Below are 18,186 nucleotides of genomic sequence, written 5' to 3' on the forward strand. Positions count from 1 at the left end.
TGTGCAGTTTTCAGGTACTTGAAAGTCTTATTGCCTTTTCCTTTCTTTCCTGCATATTCACTACAATATTTTCCCCAATATGTTTGATTGATTTTTGGAGTGAAGGTGGATGAGGTAAGACCAACCCTCTTTTAGTGAGAGACAATCTTTTATGTGCACACAGTGCTCTTCTTCAGTTATGACTGATTTGGCATTAATGACATTTACTTCTCACATCTAATATGTGTCCTCTATGTTATACTGTGCATTTAAACTCTATATACAATTCCATTTAACTGAAATATAAAGTCCTTAGCACATATCCTCAGCTAGCAAATTTACTCAACAGGGCTTTTCTAATTTGGGGGAATATTTCTAGCAATAAGCATTCATAGAAATTTGTGTGCTCATTTTATATGTGAGAAATATTCTTTCAGTAAATTAAAGGCTGGTATGTGTTGAATTGATTCAATTCTGGTGAAATGGAATAGGAATGAAAGCCAGAGATAATGAAAGAAACAAGTGGCCAAAGATCTCAGCTCAGTCTCTTTTGGCCAACTTCCATTTTAAGAATTTATATTTTATTTAACTTGTATATAAAGGGCATACAAGTAGTTAGGTATATAAAAAGAGCTTGAAATACACACTGAAATTAACACTAGGAAAAATGGTTGCCTTTAATAACTCTTGTTCTTTGAGATGTATTGGAATGGACATGAACAACACGTATCAAAGACCAACAGGTACAAAAGGTAAGTAACCTTTTTTCCATCTTCGAGTGCTTGTTCATGTGCATTCCCTAGGTGACTTCCTAGTCCAAATGTAGAAGGTGGGATCACTGATTGGAGCACTTCCTTCTTAAAGGCTGCATCATCTCTAGATGGCTGTGTAATCACCTAGTGCACAGTAAATGTATCAGGGAGCACGCTGCTACCCTGCAGATCTCCTGCGTAGGAACCTGTGCCAGGAATTCCCTGAAGGAAGCCTGGCCCCAGGTAAAGTGCACCATAAGCAGGGGCAGAGGTATCCCTGCCAGGCCATAACATTCATAGATGCAGAAAGTGATGTATTGAGTGGCTACTGGCTGGCCCTTTATTCTAGCTGCAATTGCCAACCTGCAGTGACTTTCTAAACAGTCTTGTTCTGTCAATGTAAAAGGCCAGCACTCCATGCACATCAAGAGAATGGAGGGTCTGTTCCCTAGCACCTGAATATGGCTTTGAGTAGAAATCAGGCAGAAAAATGTCCTAACCCATATGGAAACTGGAGACTACCTTTGGTAGAAAGGCTATAAGTGGGTGGAGCTGCACCTTATATTTATAAAACAGTGGTTTTCAAACTATGGGTCGCAACCCAGTACTGAATTGTGAAATGTCAGGCAATGGGTCTTGATGCTGCAAGGGGATCAGGTGACGGATGGGAGTGTGAAGGCAGCTCCCTGCCTTTCCTGGCTCCAGAAGCTGTGCGACAGGCCCAGCTCCTAGGTAGGGGGGTGTGTGTGGGGAGAGGGGGGGCACACAGGGCTCTGTGCACTGCTCCTGCCCTAAGCACTAGTGCTGCACTCCCATTGGTTGATAACCTGCTGCTGGCTGTTTGTGGGGCGTAGCATGGTCTACAGCGCCAGGAGCAGCAGGAAGGCACCTGAGCACCTCTGCTGCACTACTGACCCCATGAGCTGCTCAAGAAAAGCTCTTCTTGCCCCAGCTTTGACCCCTGCTAAAGCTGGAGCCCCTTCCTACCCTCCACAGTTCTCATCCTCAGCCCACCTCAGAGCCCACACTCTAGTCATACTAGTTATGGTGGGTCGTGGGCATCAACACTTTTCTTCAATTGGGTCATGAGAAAAACAGTTTGAAAACCTCTGTTCTAAAAGGGTGTACATGGGAGCTCAGATGTTAGGACCCTGAGCTTAGAAACCTTCCTTGTGGAGATTATCACAATTAGAAAAAACACCTTATAGGAAGGGTAGAGTACGGAGCAAGTGGCCAGTTGTAGCCAGACAGGAACCCCCCTTTGTAACATCCATTTTTGCTTGCCTGGAGCATGCAGGGCACACAGAACAGAAGGCCCAGGCTGCTGTGACCGTGAGTGGCTGTAAACAAAGATATGCCAATTGCTGATCAAGAAGCTGCCAAGGAGTGCCCTTGACTTAACCCATATTGATACGAACACACAGCCGTCCGCGGGGGGAGGAATCTTTCACCCAGTAAAAAAAATGTCTAGTACACACAATTTAGTTCTCTCTCTTGCAAGTGTAAATTAACTTGAAACTTGCTTGTAAGAACTGGCGCCACAAAACGGACCAGTACAATTTGGCCTCTTAGATAAGAAAGGGTACATCTACACTACAGCGCTAATTCGAACTAACTTAGTTCGAATTAGTTAATTCGAACTAAGCTAATTTGAACTAACGCATCTAGAACTAAAAACTAGTTCGAATTAGCGTTTTGCTAATTCGAACTAGCATGTCCACATTAAGTGGACCCTGAACCGGGCTTAAGGATGGCTGGAAGCAGTGCCAGCAGGGCATCAGAGGAGGACTTAGAGCGTGGAGATGCTGTCTCAGGCTAGCCGAGGGCTGCGCTTAAAGGGTCCTGACCCCCACCCCGGACAGACAGTTCTCAGGGGTGCCCCGCTTGCAAAGCAGTCCTGGCTTGGATTGCCCGGAGTGCCCACACTGGGCACATCACACCACTCGGCCATCAGACCGGCTGCACTTGCCGCAGACTGCCATCTGGGGAGAGGGGGCAATTGGGGGGCTGCAGGAGAGCTCCCACCCCCAGAAGCCCGCAGAGCCAGCCCAGTCCTCCCCATCGGGGGCTCGTACCCCATTCCTCCCTTACCTCCTTCCACTTACCCTTCCCTAGCCCCTTTTCTTGATGTACAAAATAAAGGACAATTGTATTCAAAAATAGAATCTCTCTTTATTGAACAAAACTGGGGGAGACTGGGAAAAGGAGGTGGGAGAGGGGAAGAGAGAGGCTGGGAGAGGGGAGGGCAACTAAAATGATCAGGGGTTGGGAACAGGTCCCATATGAAGAGAGGCTAAAGAGACTGGGACTTTTCAGCTTAGACAAGAGGAGACGGAGGGGGGACAGGATAGAGGTCTCTAAAAGCAGGAGTTGGGTGGAGAGGGTGCATTCAGAAAAGTTCATTAGTTCCCATAAAGAAGGACTAGAGGACACCACAGGAAAGGAATGGGTAGCAGGCTTCAAACTAGTAACAGAAAGTTGCTCTTCACAAAGCAAAGAGTCAACCTGTGGAACTCCTTGCTGCAGGAGGCTGTGAAGGCTAGAACTAGAACAGAGTTTAAAGGGAAGTGAGATCAAGTCATGGAGGCTGGGTTCATGGAGTGGTATTAGCTAGGGGGTAGGAGTGGTGTCCCTGCCCAAGGTTTGTGGAAGGCTGGAGAGGGATGGCACGAGACAAATGGCTTGGTCACTGTCTTCTGTCCATCCCCTCCAGGGTCCCTAGGGTTGGCCGCTGTCGGCAGACAGGCTACTGGGCTAGATGGACCTTTGGTCTGACCCAGGACAGCCATTGTAAGCTCAGGGCTCAGGGTTGGGCGTCTCAGTGGACCACCTTGATTTTCATGCACACCTGCTCCTGGGTGGCCAGGCTGGCAGCTCTTCTGCCCTAGCCGGCCACTTTCCTGTGTCTAGTGCGGAGATCGCGGACGAGGTCCACGATGTCTGCACTAGCCCAGGCGGGTGCCCACCTCTTGCGGTCCCGGGCAAGCTCCCAGGAGCTGCCAGCCTGGTCCCGGGAAGAGGGGGAGGGCTGGGGGGCATCGGATGGGTGGCTCGATCCGTGCCAGGTGGAGGGTCTGCCGGCTGGGTGCTGGCAGGCTTGCACCTGGCACGGGCACCGTAGCCAGCCCGTGCCCCTTTAAGGGGTCCGGGGCCGGGAGGGGGGCAGATGAGTTTCCCTGGTGTTGGCCAGAGTGGCCACCAGGGAAACCTGGGGAGGGCTAGCCTCCCACTAGTTCGAATTAAGGGGCTACACAGCCCTTAATTCGAACTAGTAAGTTCGAACTAGGCTTAATCCTCGTGGTATGAGGATTACCTAGTTCGAACTAAGCGCTCTGTTAGTTCGAATTAAATTCGAACTAACAGAGTGCTAGTGTAGCGCCTATGAAAGTTAGTTCGAACTAACTTTGCAGTGTAGACATACCCAAAGAGGATACGGGCCCCCAGGGGTATAAAGATGGGTCCAACAGCACATTTACTCTGTCAATCTACCATTTACCTGCTGGTCGCGTTAGGTGTTTGACCTCCCGAGGTCCACGGGGACGCCCACCTCATATTTTCGTCTTTCCGAGGACTTGAGGGACCGATCCTTGCCTTACACGCTGGGACCGAGCGACACAGAAGGGGGTAAAAATTGTACCCGTATGTGTCCTTTTGTTTTAGTGCATGCATAGAATAGAGCTCTTTAAAGATTAAGCTGTCACTTGGTACCATTACTTTCTATCCTCCTTCTTCCTATGTCACCATAAGATCTGTATTTGCTAGCAGTTAAGAAATAGAGCAATAGCCATTGTAACCATATGATTTATAAGCTTCTTTAATAAACCTGTAACTGTTTAAGCTTTAACCTGACTCCTTCAGTTGCTGTAACAGAACCAAGCACAATTTAAAAGAATTTCAGCCGGTCATAAGGGACAGGTATAGGAAGAGCTTGGGCGTTTGGATTTGTGTCACTCCCAGGTGACAGGTCCGTTGGGGCACCTCTCAGTCTTTCCCAGGCTGCCCGCTGCGAAGGAATCTTGCATTCTAGCAGCTAAAATCTGAGGTGTAATAAGCTCTTCCTATAAAGGGGCGTCTGTTGGCCTGCTGGCTACCCTCTGCGACGGGACCCCGGTCCTAGCAGTAAAGACACAGACGTTAAACCTTTTCTCGGAAACACACACACACACACACACACACACACACACACACCTGACCGTCGGCTGACACCAGTGGTTCAAAGGGAGGCCCCATAAGTTTGGAGAGAACCAGATTAAGGTCCCAGATGGGCTCTGTTTGGCGAAGACGGGTACAGTCTATCCAAACCTTTTAGAAAATGGCTAACCATTGGGTTGGTAAAAACAGACCAACCTTGCTCCCCTGCATGAAAAACAGAAATAGACACTATGTGGACCATGATGGAGGACACAGACAACCCCTGTTGCTTAAGAAAAAGCAGATAGTCCAATATAAGAGTTATAGAGACACATGTTGGGGAAGCCTGTTGCTGACGGCTTTCTACTACCAAGGAGAGCTTGTCTTATCTGGTCAAAGCTAGTGCGCTCTGCTGTGTTAAACCATGGAGCATCCACACCAAAGATGAAAGGACTCCAGGTCTGGGTGATGCAGACACCTTGGTCTTGCGTCAGAAGGTCTGGGTAAAGATGCAGGGTTATCGAAGACTATTTCGACATGTCCAGGAGAGAGGTAAACCAAGTGAGGCCAGGCAAAAGCGATCAGAATAACAAGCTCAATCCTTTACTCCAACTACTGCCTTATGGAGAAACATAAATGAGGGATGTCATGATTATGAGGGTTAGCCAACAGCCTGGGGATTAAGGGGTTAACTACACCTAGCCAGGTGGAGTGACCAATAGGAATGTAGGTGGGACTTTCAAACTAGGACAAAGGAATTTGGGTTTTTCTTTTCTCCTTTTTGTCTCTCTGGGAGAGTTCTCTGCAGCTACAGAGAGGGACAAGCATGTCTCTCTCTCTCTCTCTCCAAGACACCATTCTTCATTTTCTGTAAGTATGGTAAAGTTTAGGTAATTTCGTTTTGTTTTAAGGATTGGGTATGGGATCTGAGATCTGGCACTGTTTAAAAGATGTTTTGGCTTTTCTTTGTAACTAAGTTCTAGGCCCATGGAGTTTTTCCATGAGTATATTTTGTTACCTCCCTATCTAGTCATTATGCCTGCAACAGGAATATTGTTGTAATAATAAAAGTTCTTTCTTTTCTTTTTATTAACCTGGCAGTGGTTAATTGTGTGCCCTGATTTTTATTTTAGGGGTGAGATTTCTCAAATGATCTTTCCCCTGGTTTCCTTAGCAACATTTGGGTGGTGGCAGCGGAAGTTTTATTCCCAAGATCCAGGTTTTTAAGATTTTGGGGGAAGTTTTATACCAAAGCCTGGTAGATAAGGCTTTGGGGTACACTAGCTGGCCCCCACTTCTGCATTTATCATGCCAGAGTGGGGAAGGAGCCATGACATGGTGGCATAGCGGTGGGATTATTTTGAGAACCCAGGATTTTTAAAAGGGCACAAGTTTTCTTTTGAGTTGCAAGCTTTGCAGTTTTTTCCTTTTGTTTTTTCTTTTGTTTCTGGGCTGCCTCAGGGAGGGGCAGACCTTAAGCCAGATACAGACCTACCCAAACAGTTTGTTTTTTTTCTAGCTTTCGGGACAACTGGATAGCTAGGCTAGTTAAGACATGATGTCCAGCTCTAGGACAGACTTATTCCCCAAGGAGAGGGCAGGAGCAATGTATAACAGCGCTTCTCCTCCCTCACCTCTGCCTCCTCTTTGGGAAGCTGCCTGTAAGGCAGTTGGCAGACCTCTAACTCAGAAAGAGGTTGAGCTTATCCTACGGATAGAGAAGAGGCGAGTACAAACTGAGCGTGAGGAACAAGAACGCCAGGCAAGGCTAGCACAAGAAGAGGCCGAGGAGAAGCGTGCCCAACAAGAACTTCTGGAGAGGCTAGCAGCAGCACAGGAGAGACTAGCAGAAATAAAGGCCGAGACCAGGCGAACAGAAGTGGAAACACAGGAGAGGATTGCTAAAGCGAAGGCCCCATCAACTGACCATCCTACTCCCTTGAATGTTCCAGTCCCTGTTCAATATCCCAGGAAACCCCATATCCAGGGAGGGGAAGAACAACAGAGACTGTATCCTCATGAGGGTTCAGTGGAGAACCATGGGGGGATGGGGTGTGATCATGACAAGAGGGATGGAGACTAAATAAATATCTATGGAAACAGTGGTTCAAGATGGTATTAGTGTCCATAATTCCAGTGCTAGACAAAGGAGATTGGTTTGCGGCTCTCAACCTACAAGACGCCTACTTGCATGTTGCTATCCACTCATCTCACAGACTCTTCCTCCATTTTTCAATAGCATTGGAATATTTTCAGTACCGTGTCCTGTCTTTTGGCCTCTCCTCAGTGCCCACAGTATTTTCCAAGACCCTGGCAGTTGAAGCTGCATATTTTCATCAACAGGGAGTGATCATCTTCCCCTATCTCGATGACTGCCTTATAAAAAGATCCTCCCAAGCAGAGACCCTGCATATGATATCCACCACCAGAGACTTGTTCGAATCCCTGGGTCTCATTACTGAAGACCAAAAGTCCTTCCTTCAACCTGTCCAGTATGTAGAATTCATAGGGATTCGCCTCGATTCCCCTACGGCACAGGCCTACCTACAGTCACACAGGTTCCAGACAATACAGGACTTGGTTGCTATAATTACTGCAAGCCCTACCATGACAGTTCTGTTACGTTTACAGCTGATGGGCCACATGGCCGCTATGACATATGTAGCATACCCATCCACACCTCCAGTGTCTCCAGCACTGGTTAGCATTGGTCTAACCCCCGCAAAGTAGTGCGTTCACAAACAAGTCTCCCCACTTCCACATGTTATAGCCTCCCTCAAATGGTGGACCATTGCAACCTACCTGCTGGCGGGAGTTCCATTCCAGCGCAAACAACTGCCGGCCCAGATCCCAATCAACGCCTCCATGATTGGGTAAGGAGCCCTCCTAGACAGTCTTTTTACACAAAGTCATTGGTCTGACCACAAAACATCTCTGCACACAAACCTTCTAGAGCTCCATGCTGTTGCCAATGCCTGCAAACACTTCTACCAATGCATAGCCAATTCTGCTGTCAGGATATTGACAGACAACATGACAACCATGTACTACCTCAACTGCCAAGGCAGAGCTTGATCCCGTTCCTTATGCATAGAAGCTATCAGTCTCTGGACTGGTGCATAGCCAACAGTATAACCTTCATGGCATCGTACCTGCCAGGAGTCAACAATACTGCAGCAGACACTCTAAACAGAGTTTCAACGTAGACCACAAGTGGGAAATAGATTGACAGGTACTTACATCCATATTTTGAAACTGGGGTATCCCCAGATTGACCTTTTCGCCTCCTGCATCAATGCCAAATGTCCGAAGTACTGTTCCAAAGGGGGTCTAGGGCACAGCTCTCTAGGAGACGACTTCATGATATTTTGGAAGGTTCACCTAGTTTCCACCTTCCCCCTGATTCCACTTGTCCCAAGAGTTATCAACAAGATCAAATTGGACCAGGCCTGAATAATTCTCATAGCTCCCTCCTGGTCCAGACAGACCTGGTTTCCCTATCTCTCTCGGATGTCTTTTTAACCCCCCTTTTCCCTGCTATTCCAACCAGACCTACTGACCCAGAATGGGGGCACCAGCCTGCTACCCCACCATCCCGACAAGCTACATCTAACAGCCTGGCTCCTAGATGATTTCAGGACTCAGAAATGCTTTGCTCAGACACAGTAAAGCAAAAAGTTTCTTGCATAGCAGACACACTGCTACATAAATGGATGAGATTCTCACATTGGTGCACGCAGAAGGCTGCAGATCCTCACACTGCCCCACGTCATATAATCCTGGCCTATATCCTTGATCTAACGCAGTAACAGCTATCCTTACCATCCCTTTAAGTCCAGCTCGCAGCCATCAATGCATTTCATTCCCCAGTGGAAGGACTCTTGGTATTTGCACACCCCATCACTAGATGGTTTCTCAAGGGCCTCCAAAACATAATTCCCACCCCATAGACCACCTCTACCATTATGGAGTTTGGAGCTGGTGTTGGATAAGTTATCTCAACCTCAATTTGAACGCTTAGCGATATGTTCCTTGTCTCTAATGACCTCCATATTGGCTTTCCTCTTAGCAGTAACTTCTGCTCACAGGGTTAGTAACCTGGCAGCCCTCACCGTATCACCAGTGTAAACAGCTTTTACTAAGGACAGCATCACATTGTGTCCTCACCCATCCTTTCTACCAAAGGTGTGTTCAGACTTCCTTATTAATGAGCCAATTACACAACCTACCTTCCACCCAAAACTGCACTTGTCTGCACAGGAAGCGCTTCTCCACACTCCAGATGTCAGGAGGTCTCTCTCCTTCTATACTAACTGCACGAGACCCTTTCATAATTCACAGTGCCTCTTTGTCGCAACTACAAAGTGCTGTAAAGGCAGCTTACTTTCATCACAATGTATATCTACATTATACAGGCAGTCCTCGGGTTACGTACAAGATAGGGACTGTAGGTTTGTTCTTAAGTTGAATCTGTATGTAAGTCGGAACTGGCGTCCAGATTCAGACACTGCTGAAACTAACCGCCAGTTCTGACTTACATACAGATTCAACTTAAGAACCCCAGGCGCCCCAAGTCAGCTGCTGCTGAAACTGATCAGCAGCTGATTCCAGGAAGCCCGGGGCAGAGCAACTCTGCCTGGGGCTTCCTGTAGTCAGCCGCTGGTCAGTTTCATTAGAAGCTGACTTGGGGACGCCTGGGGCAGAGCAGCTGGGGTGCTGCCGGGTTGGTCCAGTAGTGCCCAGAGCAGGCGCTGCAGGACCAATCGGCAGCGCCCCAGCTGCTCTGCCCCAGAGTCCAAAACAAAAGCCTGGTCTGCTGGGGGGCGGGGGGAGCACACTAGCTGCGCCCCCCCCCCCAGCAGACCAGAGACACAGGGAACAGAGCCGCAGCGGCAGTGGGGTGCCGCGCCTCTGAGGCTTTGCTCTGGCAAAGCCTCAGAGGCGAGGGACCCCGCTGCGGCTGCGGCTTCAGTCTGGGTGCCTGTGGTCTGCTGGGGACGGTCCCCAGCAGACCACAGGCACCCAGACTGAAGCGGCAGCAGCGGCGGTTCCCCGCGCCTCTGAGGCTTTGCTCTGGCAAAGCCTCAGAAACGCGGGAACCCGCCCGGTGCCCCTGGTCTGCTGGAGACAGTCTCCAGCAGACCAGGGGCACCGGAGCAGCTTACGAACGGGGCTCTCTCGCCCCGACCTCCGGGGCAAGAAAGCCCCGTTCGTAAGTGCGGATCCGACGCAAGTCGGATCCGCGTAAGTCGGGGACTGCCTGTAGTGTCCTGAATCAAGCAGTGCTACACCCTATGTCATAAACCTCTTCCTCATCAGCTTCTGGCACATTCCACCAGGGCAGTAGCTACATCCACAGAGGGATTCTGCTTCCTGACATTTGCCATGCTGCTGTGTGGTCCTCAGACCATACCTTTATGAGGTATTACACCATACGACCTTTCCAATGAAGCTGCAGAAGCCAACACAGTGCTCTTTACTGTTACTAAGAGGTGACTCCAAAGCCCACCATCCTTGCTTCAACATACCACTGCTGTGAAGTCACCTACAGTGGAGCACCCACAGGGATACCACTTAAAGAAGAAAAGGAAGTTACTCACCTTGTGCAGGAACAACAGTTCTTCGTCGAGTAGTGTCCCCGAGGGTGCTCCATTTGGGGTGCTGGGTCCGTCCTGGTGCCGCAAAACGGAGAAACTTCCACAGCAGTAGCCCTGCTGGCCCACACATGCGCTCCTGCTGCCTCGCGCCGTTCGAGTCATTACAGCTGAGCACGGGCCGGCTCATCAGTTTCCTTCAACCGTCCGCGGCCGCAGATGGATCTAGGACGTGCTCCCTCTCCGGCTGAGGAGAAAAGGGAGATTTTACCTCAGAAATCTGTTGCCACTGACAGTTTATAGTTAGGGTAGTTGTTATTAGTTGTTAATAGTTATTACTTAGTTAGTTCTCAAGATTCTTGTTTTCTGTTCTAGTTTATAGTCTGTTAGTAGCCTGAAGAAAAAAAAAAAAAAAGACTGTTTTATTGTTATCTGACGACCTACAAAATGCCTGGCTTCAAGAAATGTTCCCAATGCCAGGAGGCAATGCCCGATTCAGACGGGCACTCACGCTGTGTTAAATGTCTAGGGAACGGGCACATCCCGATGAAGTGCCCTCACTGCATGAAATTGACAGCTCGCGCTCGGCGCAATAGGGAAATGCAGCTGAGGGTGATTTTATTTAACAAAGCCATTCAGTCTGAGGCGACCACGCCGTCTCCCGCTGTCTCGGGAGCTCACTTGCCTTGCTCACCCACGAAGGAGCTCCACAAACCCACTGGGCTACCGCAGCGCAGGAGCGTGCAGGACAGACCGAGTACCTCTGGCTCCTTGCCGAGGCACCCGACAGAGAAGACGGGCAAGGGCCATAGTGCCTCAGCACCGACTTTTGCAAGCTCTAAAAACCCGATGTGGATTCCTGCTAAAGGACTGCGGGCAGAATCGGCACCGGCAGCGGCTCCAACGGTCGAGTTATAGCCGACAATGGCGGCCCCGGCACCAGCTGATGCTGCGCATGTGCAGCCACTCTCAATTCCACCGGCACCCACGCCTGCGGTGCCGGCTGCTGAGACCTCGCTTCCCGCAGTGCCGCAAGCAACAGCGCCGACTCAGGCTCCGCAGGTGATCATCGGCACCGCGCAGCCCTCTGCACCGCAGCCTCCTCCGGCACCAGCACAGCTTTTAACTCCCACAGCACCGCTGATTCCTCTACAGGGCAGCCATGTGACCGGGACCACACCAATTAAAATGGCACCGTCTTCTCCTACTGATCATTCGGTGCCGACTGAGGTTCCATACAAGTCAAGGTACGTTTGGACGCCTTCACTCAGGCCTGACCGAGCTTGGTTCTCCCCCGGACCTTGGTCACCAACTTCATTTTGCTCGGACAACCATCGTGCTCCTCATTATGTCTCCACCAGGAACTGCTACCATAGATCACCTCAGAGATCACCGTCATACCATCACTACCGCTGCCATGATCAACGGCACTATTCCTGCTATTCTCGCTCTCCTTCTCATTTTTCTGACAGATCTGTCTCACCAAGGTCCTCGAGACGTTCGAGATATTCACATCAATATGATGTGTCCAGAGCCCACTCTCCCAGACGCTCCCCAACTCACCGTCGGAGATATGATCATTACTATGACGACCGTCGATGTTCTCATAGATCATGATCTCCGCAACCCACTCATCCAGCATCTACACTTTGCGCGCCTTCGCCGACAATTCCATCAGTGCCTGCGGAAGACACTATCTCAGTTACTAATCAGGACGAGCATGAGAACAACTATACCCCAAATAGGGAACCTGAGTCTCCGGCCAACCATTCATCATCATCTCCGGACGATGCTGTCTTCCCTGGAGAACTATCCCCCGCGGAAGATGACAAGCAGTTTCAAGAGTTCTTTGCCGGGGTTGCGCAATCTCAGGGTATTCAAACTACAGACGTACAGCAAAAACAACACCCCTTGCTGAAGAACTTGCAGTCCTCACAAAAATCAAAACTGGCTCTGCCCTTCGATGAGGCTATTCTGGAAATCGCAAATGATATATTGCAGACTCCCGCCGCTTCCTTACCGACTAACAAGAGGGCGGACAAGAAATACTTTATAAACCAAAAGGGTATGGACTTTCTGTTTATGCATCCCCAGCCCAATTCCCTTGTTATGGACGCCGCCCAACAAAGATCAAAGACGGCTCAGAATAAAAATACTGCAAGTGACAGGGAGGCTAAACGCCTAGACATTTTAGGTAGAAAGGTGTATTCTTCTGCCACTTCAGTTCTCCGAATGTGTAATTACGCAGCCCCCCTCGCGAATCATGATTTTGACAATTACTCCAAATTAGTCCCTCTTCTAGAACACCTACCAGACTCCAAGCGCCAGATCTTAAGGGCGGTAATACAGGAGGGTTACACAATGGCCAGAACAGCACTACAAATCGCCCTGGACACGGCTGATGCAGCAGCTAGAGCCACGGCTACTGCTGTAGTCATGCGTCGTGTGTCGTGGTTGCACCAGGCAGCTGCCCCGAAAGAGTTATTGAACAAAGTAGAAGACTTACCATTCGATCGTCAGTCTCTTTTCACCCACTCCACTGATCAGGTGTTCCACTCGGGCAAGGACTCCCATATGACTCTTAGAACGCTTGGGATGTATACGCCTCCGTATAAACGTAAAAGGTATACGCCCTATAATAAACAGAGACCCTTCTTTTACGCAATATTCCGCCCCAAGCCATATGAACAACAGAGACCAAGGCAACACCAGCAGAAATGAAGACAGAAACAGTTTGATGGGTCAGTCGAGGGACTACGTGCAACCCCTTTGTCGGGAGCATCACACAATCAGGTAGCTTTATTCCATCATCGGCTGAGACCTTATCAACATCGCTGGTCTCTGATTTCCACCGACCGATGGGTCAACGACATAGTTGTTTCAGGATATGCCATCCCTTTCAACTCCATCCCCCCCACTTCCCACCCTCCCCGTCCCTTTTCAGGGACCCCTCTCATGGGACATTTCTACAGCAAGAGGTGTCTCGACTACTTACTATAGGAGCCGTGGAGAGAGTACCCATTCAGTTCCGGGGGAGAGGTTTCTACTCCCGGTACTTCCTCACCCAGAAGTAGTCAGGGGATTGGAGGCCTATTCTGGACCTGCGCCGACTCAACTGCTACCTGCGGAAACAAAAATTCAAAATGGTCACGTTAGCTTCTATCATCCCGGCTCTCCACAAAGGGGATTGGTTTGCGTCCCTTGACTTACAGGACGCCTATTTCCACATAGCAATTCACCCGGCCCATAGGCGATTCCTTCTCTTCGTAATGGGCACAGAACATTACCAATATCGAGTCTTACCCTTCAGTCTGTCAGCAGCGCCACGGGTGTTTTCCAAAACCCTGGTGGTGGTAGCTGCCTACCTCCGATGCCTTAATATTGCGATCTTCCTGTATCTCGATGATTGTCTACTAAACGCACCTACTCGCGAAGAGGCTACATGGGCAGTGACCATCACCATAGAGGCATTCGAGACGTTGGGCCTCAATCAATTTCGGCAAATCATCCCTAACACCGAGTCAGGATTTGGAATTTATCGGTGCGAGACTCGATGCACTGAGTACAAGAGTGTACTTACCTACAACAAGACTCCAGTTGATTCGGGATTTGGTGCAGACTGTCTTAATTGCTCCCAGATCCAGCATACTGACTTGTCTAAAACTGCTCGGGCATATGGCTGCCACCACACGTGGTGCCACATGCGAGACTTCATCTACGCAGTCTCCAGCATTGGCTTTTCAAGGTGTACACGCCGGGGGAACACACCGTGAGCAAAACAGTATCCATTCCCGGACACGTCAAGACTTCACTAGCATGGTGGGACAATCCCAAAAATTTGTTATCAGGTGTCCCCTTCCACGCACGAAGGCCCACAGTACAGATCACAACGGATGCTTCTTTGATCGGTTGGGGGGGCACATCTGCAAGAACATAGAGTTCAAGGGCTCTGGACGACACAGGAGTCCCACACAAATCTCCTTGAGCTGCGAGCTGTATTCAACGCATGCAGGCACTTCCTTCAGAGGATCCGAGGTCTTGCAGTCCACATTCTCACTGACAATATATGCACGGTGTACTATATCAACAGACAAAGCGGGGCGCGTTCACGATCCCTTTGCGCGGAGGCGATACGGCTGTGGAACTGGGCAATCCACCACGGTTATAACCCTTACCGCATCGTACCTCCCAGGCAAAGACAATATCATCGCCAATGCCCTCAGCAGACACTTCCTTCCTCAGCACAAGTGGGAGTTACACAATGAAGTGGCTCATGGTCTCTTCCATCTCTGGGGGTTCCCGAGTATAGACCTCTTTGCCACTCGTCACAACAAAAAGTGTCATCATTATTGCTCACTGGTGGGTGCCAGCAAAAATTCCTTGGGAGATGCTCTTCTGCTCGATTGGGGTTGTCACCAGTTACTCTATGCGTTTCCACCTCTGCCTCTCATTCCGAGGGCACTGGAGAAGATAGCGACAGAAGGCACAACAGTGATCTTCATAGCACCCTTTTGGCCTCGGCAGACTTGGCTGACGCAATTGTCCAGAATGTCGATTGCTCAGCCACGATGACTACCACTGATGCCCAACTTACTGTCTCAACAGCACGGCTCGCTGGTGCATCCGAGCATCAATTGCATGCATCTCATGGCATGGCTCCTAACTGGTTCCTAACCGGAAATGACCTGCTCTCAGGAAGTGAAACATGTACTTATGAATAGCAGACACCATAGCACTCACAACGCCTACACCTACAAATTGCATCGGTTCCAAGCATGGTATCTGGAAAGGGACTTTGACCCTCTCTCTTTACCGGTGCAGCATACTTTGGACTACATCTTCCATCTGAAGACAGAGGGGATAGCAAATGCTTTGCTGAAAGTCCACTTGGCAGCAATCTCGGCCTTCCGCCCTCCCATCGACGGACATTCGCTGTTTGCTCACCTGTTAGTTAAAAGATTCCTAAAGGGACTTGGTAATCTATATCCGACCTACACAATCCCACTGGAGCCGTGGGACTTATCTTTGGTACTGGACCCACTAACTCGTCCTCCCTTCGAGCCATTAGCAACTTGCGACTTGTGCATGCTCACGATGAAAGTGTCATTCCTTCTGGCAATCACGTTAGCACGTCAAGTTAGTGAGTTGGCAGCTCTTTCGGCGACCCACCATACATGTTATTTTCTGAACAGGGGGTTCTGCTTCGCGTTCATCCCCCCTTCCTTCCGAAGGTAAATTCACCCTTTCATATAAACAAGCCCATAAGTCTGCCAGCATTCTAACCGAAGCTTCATTCTTCGCCAGAAGACTAGCGTTTACATACTTTTGATGTTAGACGAGCACTGGCCTTCTATCTGCATAGAACACGCGCCTTCAGGAAGTCTTGGCATCTATTTATAGCTACGGTGGAGCGCTCCAAGGGGCTCAACAGCTCTCCACACAACGTATCTCCAATTTGATCACCTCCTGTATCTCACGTTGAGGGAAGCATCTGTAGTAATATGAACGGACGGTTGAGGCCGATGAAATGGGACTCCTGCAAGGAGGCTGTGTGGTTCAGTCCATCATTTGAAGGAAGTTATCATAGCAGATGGAGCAGTGACTCGCTTGTGGACATGATGCTTTGTGGGAACATACACAGATGCCAACCAATGCTGGAGGCTGCAAAAGTGCAGTTTTGCATGGTTGATTACATATGTTGTGACAGCCATATGACCCAGGAGCTGTAGGCATGTAAGGATTGGAACTGTGGGACCAACACTGATCTCGTATGGCTTGGAATCTCTGAATAGGTAAGTAAGCCTGTGCAGTGGTGGAATCGAGGCGAGCACCTATGAATTCCAGGATTTGGGCCAGTTCTAGCATGGCTTTCTGGTTGTTGATGATCAGACCTACGGACTCAAATGTCCGCCTTGTTGTGAGTATCACATTGGATGTTTCGGCTGCAGATGGATCCTCTATGAGGCAGTTGTCAAGGTAAGGGAAGATTATGATGCCCTGTCAATATAGGTGCACCGCTACTACCGCACGTGTTTTCGAGAACACCATGGATGCAGAGGAAAGGCTGAAAGGTAGCACTCAATACGGGAAGTTCTCTACTCTGATTGTGAAGCGAAGAAACAGCCTATGAGCAAAACGGATGGTGATGTGGAAATAAGCATCTTGAAGATTGAGGTTGTCTAGCTCTGGGATTATAGCTGTGAGAGTCACCATTTTGAACTGCTGCTTTCAAAGGTAACAGTTGAGTTTCTGGAGATCACGTATAGGTCTCCAGCCTCCAGTTTTTTTCTGGGTGAGGAAGTAGTGGAAGTAGAAGCCTTTGCCTCTGAACTCAGTCAGTACCCTTTCTGCTGTTCTGATGGAAAGAAGCCAATGAACTTGCTGTTTTAGTAAGTCCTTGTGTGGCGGGGTGGTTCACCGTCACCCCCTAGTCTCTCTCTCTGTCCTTCTCACCCTCCGGTGGGCTCCCGGGCTCCCGGCTCGCAGTCCTCCCCCACGGTTGCTCCTGGGTTGCGCTCACGGGTCGCCGAGGCCAGAATGTCCTTATTCGGGCCCGGCCCGCTCTGGTCTCCGGGTGCAGTGGCCGCGGCTCCCTGCCACAGTTCTCCTGCCGTTGGGCCTGGTCCTCCCGCTCCCGGCTGGGTCCCGAGTGGTCTGCTGCTCCACTGGGGCTGCTTGTGGAGGAGGGGAGAACGCCGCCAGTGCCTGCTCCTTCCTGGCTTCTCCCCTGTGTACCCGCTCCCTCCTGGCTTCTTCCCTGCATGCCCTTGCCGCCGCCCTTTTGACCCGGCGGGCTGGGGCCGCCCTCCCATGTGGTGTCCCCGCCACCTGGGCCCCCCAGGTTCCTAATGCCCAACCCGAGCGGCGTGCTTGCTGCCGCGGTTTTGCCCCCGGCTGTGCGCCCCGCCCCCTCCTTGCTTCCCCGGGTGGCTCAGCGGCGCACACACTAAGCGCTCCGGCTGCCGAACGGCTGGCTCCTCAGGGGCGCTCAGCTGCGAGTGCGGGGAACGCCTTCCCCGTCACACACCTCCCCCTCTTGTTCCTCAGCAGCCTCTTCTCCCGCCCGTGTTCACGCAGCATGATAAAAAGTCAGTGTTCGCGTGAGTTTGTCCTGCCTTATGTATGATTGCAAATTTGTACTGCTGCAAAAATAGGTACCACCTCATTATGCGCGGGTTGGTCTCGCGCATGTTATGTATCCATTGGAGTGGCGCGTGGTCTGTTATTAGCTGGAATGGGTTGCCCAGCAAGTAGTACCGGAGGGCCTTCACCGCCCACCGCACTGCCAGGGCTTCCCTTTTTATGGTCGAATATGTCTGCTCGTGTGGCAGCAGCTTGCGGCTTAGGTACAAGACACGTTTTTCTGCGCCGTCTTGCTCCTGGGCTAGCACCTCCCCAAGGCCCACACCTGAGGCATCGGTTTGCACCAGGAATGGCTTTGCGAAGTCAGGTTGCGCAAGCACCGGGGCTCGTGTTAAGGCCCGCTTCAGCTGCTGGAACGCACTCTCGCATTGCTGGGACCAGCACACTTTCTGGGGAAGTCCGCCCTTCATCAGATCCGGCAGGGGGGCTGCTATTGTGGCGAAGTGTGGTATAAACTGCGTGTAGTATCCTGCGAGTCCCAAGAATTGTCGGACTTGCTTCTTTGTTGCTGGGGCCTGGTAGTCTCGCACTGCCTCCACCTTGTCTAGTTGTGGTTTTAGCCACCCGTTCCCCACGATGTAGCCTAG

Source organism: Pelodiscus sinensis, chromosome 24, assembly GCF_052426305.1.
Source record: "Pelodiscus sinensis isolate ZL-2025 chromosome 24, ASM5242630v1, whole genome shotgun sequence".
Classification (NCBI taxonomy): Eukaryota; Metazoa; Chordata; order Testudines; family Trionychidae; genus Pelodiscus; species Pelodiscus sinensis.